This window comes from Phyllobates terribilis, unplaced genomic scaffold, assembly GCF_046119375.1.
Source record: "Phyllobates terribilis strain yellow unplaced genomic scaffold, ASM4611937v1 Scaffold_1__5_contigs__length_1240528914, whole genome shotgun sequence".
NCBI lineage: Eukaryota > Metazoa > Chordata > Amphibia > Anura > Dendrobatidae > Phyllobates > Phyllobates terribilis.
The window spans coordinates 560,219,735-560,232,507 of NW_027362761.1; the positions used below are offsets into that span (position 1 = coordinate 560,219,735).

Genomic DNA, 12,773 nt, shown 5'->3' on the forward strand with positions numbered 1-12,773 from the left:
CAAATCCATCTTGGCAGCTATGCCAAACCTATCTGCATTTGACATCAGAAATTACCATGTGCCACAAGGCTGTAGCACAAAGGATGGCGGGTTTTTTTTTTATAGTGGTGGTGCCTTTTTTTTTTAGTTTTGCCTGACTCCTTTTTACCACTTTTTGCACTTCTGTTTGGGCTCCTCTGTCTACCGCCGCTTGGGCTCCTCTGTCTGCCGCCACTTGGGCTCCTCTGTCTACCGCCGCTTGGGCTCCTCTGTCTACCGCCGCTTGGGCTCCTCTGTCTGCCGCCGCTTGGGCTCCTCTGTCTGCCGCCGCTTGGGCTCCTCTGTCTGCCGCCCCTTGGGCTCCTCTGTCTGCCGCCCCTTGGGCTCCTCTGTCTGCCGCCCCTTGGGCTCCTCTGTCTGCCGCCCCTTGGGCTCCTCTGTCTGCCACCCCTTGGGCTCCTCTGTCTGCCGCCCCTTGGGCTCCTCTGTCTGCCGCCCCTTGGGCTCCTCTGTCTGCCGCCCCTTGGGCTCCTCTGTCTGCCGCCCCTTGGGCTCCTGTTACCATTGGCTTCTTGTAGCTCTGGGTTTCTTGGTGTTAATCTGAGCAGATGAAGCATCTGCATGGAATTCACAAGTTATCCATAAACAGCCTTTGAAATTGGCCCCGGTGTGCGTGTGAAGTAGAGATATTCGACTGTGAGCTCTTGGCAACATTAAGTGATTGCCATTATCTGTACCGGAGTGCAAAGAGAAGATACAATCAGTCCTGATTGATGGATGAAACTTACTTGTTATCATTTAAAGGGGCTTTTCCACAAACCAAGTACATTGGCGAGGGCCGCTGCTGCCTGGGTACAGGCACCGTTCTGTCCGGCCACTATCAACCAGTGGAGATATAAAAACGGGGACATTTCTCATGCCGCTGCCCAATAGTGAATGAACCCGCCCGGGAACCAAAGCTTTAAAAGGGGTTTTCCTACCAAGAAAGTTAATAATCAACATTTAAATCAATAGATCTTGGAATAATAATAATTTCCACAATTGGATGTGTTTAAATAAAATGTTCCTGTGCTGAGATAATCTTATAAATGTGCCCCTGCTGTGTACTGTGTAATGGCTGTGTCTGACTGTACAGGAACATGGTCTGATCATACCACATCTCCTGGACAGGGGAGGACGCAAAAGAGTATACAGACATTACAGCAGGGGTCACAGCTGATTCTTATTGTGAGGTAAAACATTTCCCTGTCTGTATTTAAACAATGTTGTACCTCACTGAAAGAATCAGCTGTGATCCTCTGCTGTAATGTCTGTATACTCTTTTGCGTCCTCCCCTGTCCAGGAGATGTGGTATGATCAGACCATGTTCCTGTACAGTCAGACACAGCCATTACACAGTACACAGCAGGGGCACATTTATAAGATTATCTCAGCACAGGAACATTTTATTTAAACACATCCAATTGTGGAAGTTATTATTATTCTAAGATCTATTGATTCAAATGTTGATTATTAACTTTCTTGGTAGGAAAACCCCTTTTAAAGCTTTGGTTCCCGGGCGGGTTCATTCACTATTGGGCAGCGGCATGAGAAATGTCCCCGTTTTTATATCTCCACTGGTTGATAGTGGCCGGACAGAACGGTGCCTGTACCCAGGCAGCAGCGGCCCTCGCCATCCTGCCCCGGCGTGGGTGACATGCACACTAACTATACCAGTAATACTTGGTGTTGAGGGTTTTTTAGAGTCCATTTTGTTATCGCCGGAGAGCGATGGGTAAACCATTGGGCACTAGTAAGAACTTAAGTCCCGATTCTCAGAAAAGCTGGAGAAAGTGGGTTTGGCAAGTCTAGCACTGGTGAGGCCAACTTCACACATCTCCCTCACGGGTTGCTGACAAAATAAGTAATATATCTGAAATGTGCTGAGCGTCCCTTATTTTCTCCAATATTATTACTGCTTTCCCTCGGCTCAAATAACCTGGAGACCAGAGATGAGAGGGGGATGGTCGTCGGAGCCAAGCACAAGTCCGTGCATTCACTCTGATGACCTAGGGTGGAGGGTTAAGGGTCGGCCGTGTTTTGGGGGCACTATATATTACTTTTGCACATGACCCCCCGTATACGAACGTGTGGAAAGCCACTGCAGAAGATGGCTTCCTTATTGGCAGATCTTGTACTTCTATGCTTTGCATGGCCACGTCTGGGTTTTTGACTAAAAAGTCGAAGAGAAATAAATCTCCAGTCGTTGATCATTCTGAATTTTCCAGCAGCCGTTGCGATGACCTGATCACCAGAGTGCACGTCCCATTTTCGTGGCTGGCTGCACCGTTCAGCATTTGCTCTAGACCTTCATCCATTATATTGAGAATATGCACAAGACTGGTGTTGATCCAGAATCCAGAGTCAGACGGGAAAAAAATTGATTGGATTCATCCAGCTGTGCCCACAAAGGAACCCACAACACTGACAACAAATGTTCACATCACTGTGAAGTCAAGCCCATGAGCTACCATCTTCTCTGAGAGGACTTGAGGGGCTTTTCATCAGACTTGGACCTGCCAGCTTTGCTGCTTCCAAGTCCTCGCTGTTGTCTGTTTAGCAGCACGGGAACCTAAAAGTTTTTGCTTGCTGAGGGGGCGCCACATGAACACTCCCCTCGGCACCTGCTACCATGTCCATCACTTTTAAGCAACTCCTCTCATTACCTGACGTCCATGCTGACAATCCCGGGGGCGATGGATCCTGGCGTTCACTAACCACCCAACCGTTTGTGTATGGAATTTCTTTGAGGCTTGGTGCCGTGTAGTGTCGCCCAGCTCAGCCAATACTAATAACGCCTGTAGTGGATTGACTTTCTACATGACCTTGCTTTCTAGCCCTCAAACTGTCTGATTACTCTCTCTCTCTGCTGAAGATCTTTCTCAGAATGCCTGGGGCTGAACCAAGCTATTCCCAGAGTAAACGTCTGGATCCAATTTTGTCATAGTCTCCCTCTCTGAGCTAACACGTCTTCAGTCAACTCGCTCCCCCGGCCAGCAGCTACTCTGTGGACACAACCCAAGGGCCTTAGCTGTGAAGAGCAGATTCCGTACAAAGCAGAGGAGCTGTCATGGAAGAGCCAATAATGGCATGAGCCATACGGACCGAACCTAGGTGCCAGTGTAATAGGACTTTACAGATTCCCTACATTGGGCCATTAGATATCGGGAAGCGAGGGTCTTAGATCTTCCCCCCCATCAGCGAGCTTATGCCAAGGGACACTGGTGCCTTAGGCCAAAATAAAGAATTGAAATTAACCCAATATCATGTGGGTCAGAAATACTGGAATTTAGGGAATTCTTTTTATATTTTTCCCCGGCCTGTTGATGTCCTGTGTTTTTTGTGCTGTCTCTGCCTCTCTCCGCTCCCATGTAAGACGTGCCGATTGTAGGGCCGTACCAAGCTGGCACAGAGACTTGTGTTTCTTACACATTCTGTACAGCCCGAGTGTTTCAGATAAAGGATTCGGTGTCTGAATTCTCTTCGGATGAACGGAGTACGACATGGCATTACGGAGGACAATTGGCCGTCTGTAAAGGGCAGAGACAGCATGGCTGACTTGTAAATGTTCTGCTTGATTAGGATGTAAAAAATGTATTTATTTTTTTGGAAGTGAAAGCTTAGGGATCATTGCACAGCACAGCGTATCCATTGTCATGAGCCGCTTCTGTAGCAGCAGATTTAACCCAGCACTTGGCGTCCTCATAAATGTGAAAAAAGACAGACGTCTGTTGGCAGCATTAGACGCCCGGTGACCCAGTTGTGCCCTGAAATCTTCTAAGCTGATCAGCTTCCTGCCTACGGTAAGGTGGCACTGTCTGCCTGCTGTGCTGGACTGTTCTGTGCCAGGAGAGGAGATGATCCGGGAGATTCTGCATCAAGCCGCTCCCCTCCCTTGGTAAACACGCTGTGTAGAGGGCTCTTTCCAAAAAGTTAGTCAGTCTTGCATGGAAAATTGGAACGTCTACAAACTTGTGCCCTTCTCTCTTTGATCTAAGGCTGGTGCGTCCTGTTAGAACTTGCTGCCGTTGTCGTAGGGCATCCATCGTCTCCAGTTACAGATTCCCCTCTGACCGGCCCTGGGTAAAGTTAAGATCACCTGGTGCCGAACTGGCCAAGGCATCTGGCAGGAGTTATGGAAGGTGGTCCTACACAAAGCACCAGACAGAGGAGTCAGCAAGTAGTGATAGTAACTAGGGATGGGCGGACCCTTGGAAGATCGGGTTTTGGTACCCGATCCAAACTTTAGTCCAAAATTAAACTTTACCCAAATTTGAACCCGAACCCCATTGAAAACAATGGAGATCCAAAGTTTGGATCTGGAAAATGTCTCTCTCGTGTCTCTGGAATACCGAACCATAAAATGGACTGAGTTTAGCACTGGACACCAAATGTCCGGTGCGAACCCCAAACTTTTAATTTTGGGTTCGCTCATCTCTAATAGTAACACAAAGGGAGCAGGAGACGTTCCTAAATCAGGGTGGTCATGCTCCCGATGCCAATGGTAGTGAAGGAAAGGAAACGGCTGGGGTCATAATTGGGAACCGCCACTTGACGAAAAAGATTCGGTGTTGAGGAGCCGCAAAGAAAGCCTAAGGTTTTAGCAGAAGGTGGTGGCACTTTCACAGGATGAACTGTCATGGGGAAATAGCAGAATGCAGACCTCCACAGTGGCATCAGAGATGAGGGTCCTGCTTATCCACGTGCCATGGCAGGCCTCCGCTCTGCAGGGTAGCGGTAAGATAGACGAGGCTATGTACAAAGCAAATTGTATCAGTGGTGTCCACCCCGAATAACTTTTCAAAGTTTCTTTTTTAGGGCTGAATAATTTAAGTTGCATTTCATACCATGGATTGAAGGGCCATAGGGCGTGGTCCCTGGAGGACTCGAGCCCCCCTCGTATTATAGAGATGGCCTTAATACTACATTTTTCCCTGACGCAGTCGCTGGCTGCAACTTTCCCTCCCGACCACCCTGAAAAAAAAAAAAACAACTGTGTTGCTGGGAATGAAACGCAGGAGAACTCTTTTTTTTTTTTTTTGATTTAAAAATGTGGGATACATAGGACAATTTAATGGCTCCTAATTGGTGGTTAGACCGGGGGTGTTATGCTGAGACCAAAGAACAACAATTCTGGCGTTTCTATTTTTTTCTTTTCGGCGTGTACTGTTTAATATTCTTCTTTTGATAGATCAGGCTTTTACAGTCACTGCTGTTACCGGCTGATGCCGGCTGTATTATACAGCCAGAGTCTGCCTGGTATGGAGCGAGTTCAGCTCCTGAGCAGTGCTCTTTAACCACCCGTGATGTGCACCGGGGCTATTTACAACATATCAATTGGACATCCCCTAAAGTACAATCTGCAATTTTCGGAGCTCCCATACTAAGCAATGGAGAGAATTTCCTGACTGTGTGCAGTGCGGCGCTTTGATGAGACCCACATCCACCGACAAAAGTTCCAGTTGGCGCACGCTTTAAGTGGGGGATTTTATAGTAGCATTTTTCTGTATTTTGAGACCAGGTAATTTGGAGGTGGCCATCTAAAAAAAAAAATCACCTAAGTTAGAGTTTTCAGTAATTTTCTATAGACTTAAAAGTAAAATTAAACAAGAAAAGAAAAAAGTTGCAAAATGCAGGAAAATCGCAGTGTGTGAATGCAGCCCGATACTCCGTCTTCTGTCTGCGCTGTCATTGTGCAGAGGTACAATCTCGGCCGCTCCGTGACCCTTTCTCGGGGAGCGCCTCGTTTCCCAGAACAAGCGAGACGTTTGACGGTTCTTGTTTTGTAACTGCTGGGGAAATGGCGCGGCCATCAGGTTTTTTGGGTATAATGAGAAGACAGCAGATACGGTTACACGACTAGAAAACAGGAAGGAGGCCGCAGTGATTCTACCCACTTGTCTGCAGATTTTTAATAGGAGGTAATTCAGTGGTGAGACGCATTCGTTAAACATTTCTCAATTGTGTCACATGCTGTCTGCGGCCTGAGCCGGTTTAACCATTTACTGCTCTGCTTCCTCTTCGCGGCTGCCATGTTTCCTGCCTCACATGTGAAGATTTAAGTTGACGAACTTGTAGAACTATAGTTAGCAGCTTCTGTTTTCATTCTTTTGTAATAACGTCTCTCTCACCAGGCACTTTAATGGCTTATAAGATGCCCATAAAGGGTTAATCTAGTCTGTGCTGAGAGCCTGAACTAGGGGTCTCATAAAAGATCTTGGCATCCAACTGGAAAGGAAACTTACTGCATTTATGACATCCGCTCTCAGCCAATCAGCATGTTCAGAAGGGCCTCTTGCAATCCTGATTGGCTGAGCGGAGATGACAGAATGCTCCACCCTGCTGTCCTGTTCAGCTAGATGTGGTAAACTTCTTTCTTTCTCCGCAGGTGTTACTGAATGATGGGAGGATGGCACTGATAATAGGTAGCAAGGTGTGGGGTACGGGGCTAAAGGTTCATTCTTTTGGATAAGCAGAAATAGGGCTCATCTAGTTAAAAGCCACATTCTGCCCCCCCCCCCCCCCCAAACTTTATCCATGAAGCCTCTCCCCGTCTCCGATCTGATGGGAAAGCAGATCTGCCTCGTAATAAATCCTTCTGCTAATTCACTGTCTCATCACGAGCCATGGTGGCGCGGCACAGTGAGTCATTGTTCCCGAGGACAGAGCGGCTCCTCCACTTTGGGGAATTCCTGGGCCATTGTTGGTGGCTATGTTTTTAATATTTCTGCAATAAACATTTGTCATTGAAGGGATTCTTGCGGTTTGGCAAAACATTTTCCAAAGTTTTAAGCCATTGTTTTCAGGCATCTCCAAATCCATCACTTCTAAGGGCAGATTTCAGCTCTGGAAAAAGAGCTTGAAGTGACTGCTGATGGCTGGGATCTTCCTAAGTCCATTATACCAAATAAGTGACAGCCATGGTATATGAAGGGTTAATGTCCTATATTTATTGGGTCAGGCCCATGGCTTCTACATGCCACATGCACCTAGCTACATGTAATATAGGCGTCCAAGAAACGTGCGTAGTAAACCCTAAATCCCGGCCCTATACATTGTCCTACCACTAGTCTGATACCTGCTTGGCCGGCGGGCTACCGTATCAGTATACAGCTGGCCGTGCGACTCTAAAGACCTTCCCCACTTATAAAAGCCCTCTACTTAGAAGGGTTCACCAATGATGAGTTGATCATAGGTTGTCCCACTTCTGTGACACCACAGTGATCAGGATTAACCAGCGCCCCCACAGGTACTGTCCATGTAACGTCATGAACGGGGTGTCCGTGTAATGCCTGGCCATGTCAGGTCGCCCAGAGCAGGAGACGCTGGGTGTTTCTCATCTGTTAACCAGAAACCCATTATAATATATTGTCTTATGCCGTCTATCTATCTGTCTGTCTGTCCAGGAAATCCCGCGTCGCTCATTGGTCCGGCAGCGGCCAATCAGCGCCGCGGGATTTCAGAAAAAAGATGGCGGCCGTTAGCGGCTCATCTGCGGGACGGAGCTCAGCAGCGTTGCAGCCGGGAGATGAGCGCCGCGAGGCGCTCATCTCTCGGCCGGTACCAGCAGAAGGACCCCGACCGCCGGACCCATCTGCGGGATGCGGGAGATGAGCGGCGCGAGGCGCTCCTCTCCCGGCCGGTAGCTGCGGAAGGACCGCCGGCGTCGCTGACATCCATGCGGAAGGGAGGACCGGGGAGTGGCGCTGCGGGTCGGGATACTTCTGCTGCGAGCGCCCGCTCATGTCCCGGGTTCTCGCAGCGGAAGTAGCCGCACAGGCAGCGCCGCTCCCCGGTCCTCACCAAGACGATTCGATGATTGGTCGCGGTCTTCGGACCCGACCAATCACTGATCTTAGCGCAAAAGTTAAATACCGCTGTGCTGATTGGTCGCGGACGCTGCCCGCGACCAATCACCGATTTGGGCGCCAAATTTAAATATCGGCCGTGACCAATCAGCACAGTAGTGGTTAACTTTAGCCGCAAGATCAGTGATTGGTCGCGGGCCAAGACCGCGACCAATCAACGATTTGTGCGGCACATTTAAATAGCGGCCGCGACCAATTGGATGTCGCGGCCGTTATTTAAATGTTGCGCCCAAATCGGTGATTGGTCGCGGGCAGCGGCCGCGACCAATCAGCAGAGCGGTGTTTAACTTTAGCGCCAAGATCACTGATTGGTCGCGTGCGGAGAGCGCGACCAATCAGCGAATCGTATTGGTGAGGAGCGGGGAGCGGAATCGTATTAGTGAGGACCGGGGAGCGCAGCTGCCTGTGCGGATACTTCCACCGCGAGAAGCCTGGAGATGAGCGACTGCTCGCAGCAGAAGTATCCCGACCCGCAGCGCCGCTCCCCGGTCCTCCCTTCACACCCTAGCCGCTGATGTCCCCACAGTATCCGCATGGTGTTACAAAGGTCCGGACATTTGTGTTAAAAATCGCTGATTGGTCGCATGCGCTGCCCGCGACCAATCACCGATTTGGGCGCCAAATTGAAATATCGGCCGCGACCAATCACCGATCTTGGCTCCACATTTAAACACCGCTGTACTGATTGGTCGCGGACGCTATTTAAATGTGGCGCCAAAATCGGCGATTGGTCGCGCCCAGCGTCGGCGACCAATCAGCACAGCGGTGATTAAGTGTGGAGCCAAGATCGGTGATTGGTCGCGGCCGATATTTAAATTTGGCGCCCAAATCAGCGATTTTTAACACAAATGTCCGGACCTTAGTAACACCATGCGGATACTGTAGGGACATCAGCATCTAGGGTGCGGGTCGGGATACTTCTGCTGCGAGCGCCCGCTCATGTCCCGGGTTCTCGCAGCGGAAGTAGCCGCACAGGCAGCGGCGCTCCCCAGTCCTCACTAATACGATTCCGCTCCCCGCTCCTCACCAATGCGATTCGCTGATTGGTCGCGCTCTCCGCACGCGACCAATCAGTGATCTTGGCGCTAAAGTTAAACACCGCTCTACTGATTGGTCGCGGCCGCTGCCCGCGACCAATCACCAATTTGGGCGCCACATTTAAATAGCGGCCGCGACCAATCACCGATCTTGCCGCCACATTTAAACACTGCTGTGCTAATTGGTCGCGGACACCAGCCGCGACCAATCAGCGAGATTGGCGCCAAATTTAAACAACGCTCTGCTGATTGATCGCGGTGGTCGCTGGCCGAGATCAATCAGCAGTATTGGCGCAAAATTTAAACACCGCTCTGCTGATTGGTCGCCGGCCGCGACCAATCAGCGATTTTGGCGCCAAATTTAAACCCCGCTCTGCTGATTGGTCGCGGTCGCCGGCCGCGACCAATCAGCAGTATTGTCGCCAAATTTAAACACCTCTTTGCTGATTGGTCGCGGTCGCGACTAATCAGCGATTTTGGTGCCAAACTTAAACACGCTCTCCATTCCTCACTAACACTGTTCGCTGATTGGTCGCGGCCGCCGTCCGATACCAATCAGCGATTTTGCCGCCAAATTTAAACACCGCTCTGCTGATTGGTCGCGGCCGTCAGAAGCGACTAATTAGCGACTTTGGGGCCAAATTTAAACCCCGCTCTGCTGATTGGTCGAGGCCGGAGATCGCGACCAATCAGCAGAGCGATGCAGAACGGGGTTTAAATTTGGCCCCAAAGTCGCTAATTAGTCGCGTCTGACGGCCGCGACCAATCAGAAGAGCGTTGTTTAAATTTTGCGCCAAAATCGCTGATTGGTCGCGGCCGGCGGCCTCGACCAATCAGCGATTTTGGCGCCAAATTTAAACCCCGCTCTGTATCGCTCTGCTGATTGGTCGCGGTCGGCGGCCGCGACCAATCAGCAGTATTGGCGCCAAATTTAAACACCGCTCTGCTGATTGGTCGCGACTAATCAGCGATTTTGGTGCCAAATTTAAACACGCTCTCCAGTCCTCACTAACACGGTTCGCAGATTGGTCGCGGCCGCCGCCCGCGACCATTCACCGATATTGCCGCCAAATTTAAACACCGCTTTGCTAATTGCGCCCCGTCGGCCGCATACCTATTCTAGAATACCCGATGCGTTAGAATCGGGCCACCATCTAGTTATAATATGTTTATGCAAAAATCTCCAGTGGTAGTGCTACTAATCAATGCAGTGTGGAGGAATGAAGCATACCTACCTTACCGAACTCCACTGCTCCACTCCTTTTACTGGCCGCTGTTTCTCTAGCAGGTCTCCCTCTTTCTCTAGCTCACATTGTCTGCCTCTTTTGTTCGCTATCTTCATTTGCTTACTCGCTCTCCCTCTGCCTTGCTCGCCCGCCCTCCCTCTGCCTTGCTCGCCCGCCCGCCCTCTGCCTCGCTCGCCCGCCCGCCCTCCGCCTCGCTCGCTCGCCCGCCCTCCGTCCGCCTCGCCCGCCCTCCGTCCGCCTCGCTCGCTCGCCCGCCCTCCGTCCGCCTCCGTCCGCCTCGCCCGCCCTCCGTCCGCCTCGCCCGCCCTCCGTCCGCCTCGCCCGCCCTCCGTCCGCCTCGCTCGCTCGCCCGCCCTCCGTCCGCCTCGCTCGCTCGCCCGCCCTCCGTCCGCCTCGCTCGCTCGCCCTCCGTCCGCCTCGCTCGCCCGCCCTCCGTCCGCCTCGCTCGCCCGCCCTCCGTCCGCCTCGCTCGCTCGCCCGCCCTCCGTCCGCCTCGCTCGCTCGCCCGCCCTCCGTCCGCCTCGCTCGCTCGCTCGCCCGCCCTCCGTCCGCCTCGCTCGCTCGCTCGCCCTCCGTCCGCCTCGCTCGCTCGCCCGCCCTCCCTCCGCCTCGCTCGCCTGCCCGCCCTCCCTCCGCCTCGCTCGCCCGCCCGCCCTCCCTCCGCCTCGCTCGCCCGCCCTCCGTCCGCCTCGCTCGCTCGCCCGCCCTCCGTCCGCCTCGCTCGCTCGCCCGCCCTCCGTCCGCCTCGCTCGCTCGCCCGCCCTCCGTCCGCCTCGCTCGCTCGCCCGCCCTCCGTCCGCCTCGCTCGCTCGCCCGCCCTCCGTCCGCCTCGCTCGCTCGCCCGCCCTCCGTCCGCCTCGCTCGCTCGCCAGCCCTCCGTCCGCCTCGCTCGCTCGCCCGCCCTCCGTCCGCCTCGCTCGCTCGCCCGCCCTCCCTCCGCCTCGCTCGACCGCCCGCCCTCCCTCCGCCTCGCTCGCCCGCCCGCCCTCCCTCCCTCCGCCTCGCTCGCCCGCCCGCCCGCCCTCCCTCCGCCTCGCTCGCCCGCCCGCCCTGCGTTCCTCTCACTCACTTTGTCTATCACATTACGGGCAGATGACAGTCTCGCTGTACATTCGTGTCACTTGCCTGTAAGATAAGTGTTAGATGATCACATGGCTTTATATTACTTCCATACTCTGCTGTAGGATTTATTTTATTGTGCTGCTGATTACGGGTGATCTTCATGGAAAGAGTGCGCAGAGTGTTTAAGACTTCCGAGGTTACCAAGTTCTCCTTTTTGCTTTTTCATCTGAAATGTGACTCTCTTCATGACTAGCTGTTTGGGATGGGACTCTTCCAAACCACACTCATCCCACTCCCTGGAGAATGGTCAGCGCTCGCTGCCAGACCCGGCTCTGTGACCGCTCTGCCGATCACTGCTGCATCGCGCTCAGCACATTTTATGCCGGTTCTACCCCTGTCTTATTAACCCTTCATGATTCTAATATTTTGGTAATTTCCAATAATCCGGATCATTTTTTATTTTTACTGTTTAGAGTGTAAATACAATACTTAAACACTCAGGATATGTTTGTGCCGGCTTGTTAATATTTTAGGTTTTCACTTCTCATTAGTTACCATAGTTTTTTTGTCATACAATGTGTAAACTTTTGCAGCCAACTTAAATTTAGGCTCTAATGCATCCAAAATAACAAAAAAAGAGGACCTGTCACCAAATTCCACAATACAAACTGCAAACGTTATTAAAATATCTCTTAGATCTGATGAGGCTGGTGTACTTACTTTGAAAATCCATGTCACTATGACTGTCTAATCATTTTTGAAAGTTTCTCCACTTGATATTAAAATGAGCGTTTTCTTAGTCCGGGGGGGGGGGATTGAACTACTGTCAGTCAGGCTGGGTGGGCGGAGACTAAATAGGCAGGCTGGGTGGGCGGAGACTAAATAGGCAGGCTGGGTGGGCGGAGACTAAATAGGCTGGCTGGGTGGGCGGAGACTAAATAGGCTGGCTGGGTGGGCGGAGACTAAATAGGCTGGGTGGGCGGAGACTAAATAGGCTGGGTGGGCGGAGACTAAATAGGCTGGCTGGGTGGGCGGAGACTAAATGGCTGTCTGGGTGGGCGGAGACTAAATGGCTGTCTGGGTGGGCGGAGACTAAATAGCTGTCTGGGTGGGCGGAGACTAAATGGCTGTCTGGCTGGGTGGGCGGAGACTAAATGGCTGTCAGGCTGGGAGGGCGGAGACTAAATGGCTGTCAGGCTGGGAAGGCGGAGACTAAATGGCTGTCAGGCTGGGAGGGCGGAGACTAAATGGCTGTCAGGCTGGGTGGGCGGAGACTAAATGGCTGTCTGGCTGGGTGGGCGGAGACTAAATGGCTGGGTGGGCGGAGACTAAATGGCTGTCTGGCTGGGTGGGCGGAGACTAAATGGCTGTCTGGGTGGGCGGAGACTAAATGGCTGGCTGGGTCGGCGGAGACTAAATGGCTGTCTGGCTGAGGGGGCGGAGACTAAACGGCTGTCAGGCTGGGAGGGCGGAGACTAAATGGCTGTCAGGCTGGGAGGGCGGAGACTGAATACACTTGAACTCATGAGCGGAGTTTCAGA

The 12,773-nt window shown here is 52.2% G+C and overlaps 1 protein-coding gene across 3 annotated transcripts in view; it reads left to right on the forward strand.

Moving 5' to 3' along the window:
• The window catches only part of DYM (dymeclin), a 262,125-nt gene that overhangs the window by 111,870 nt on the left and 137,482 nt on the right, over positions 1-12,773 (forward strand). The gene's annotated exons all lie outside the window — the stretch shown is intronic.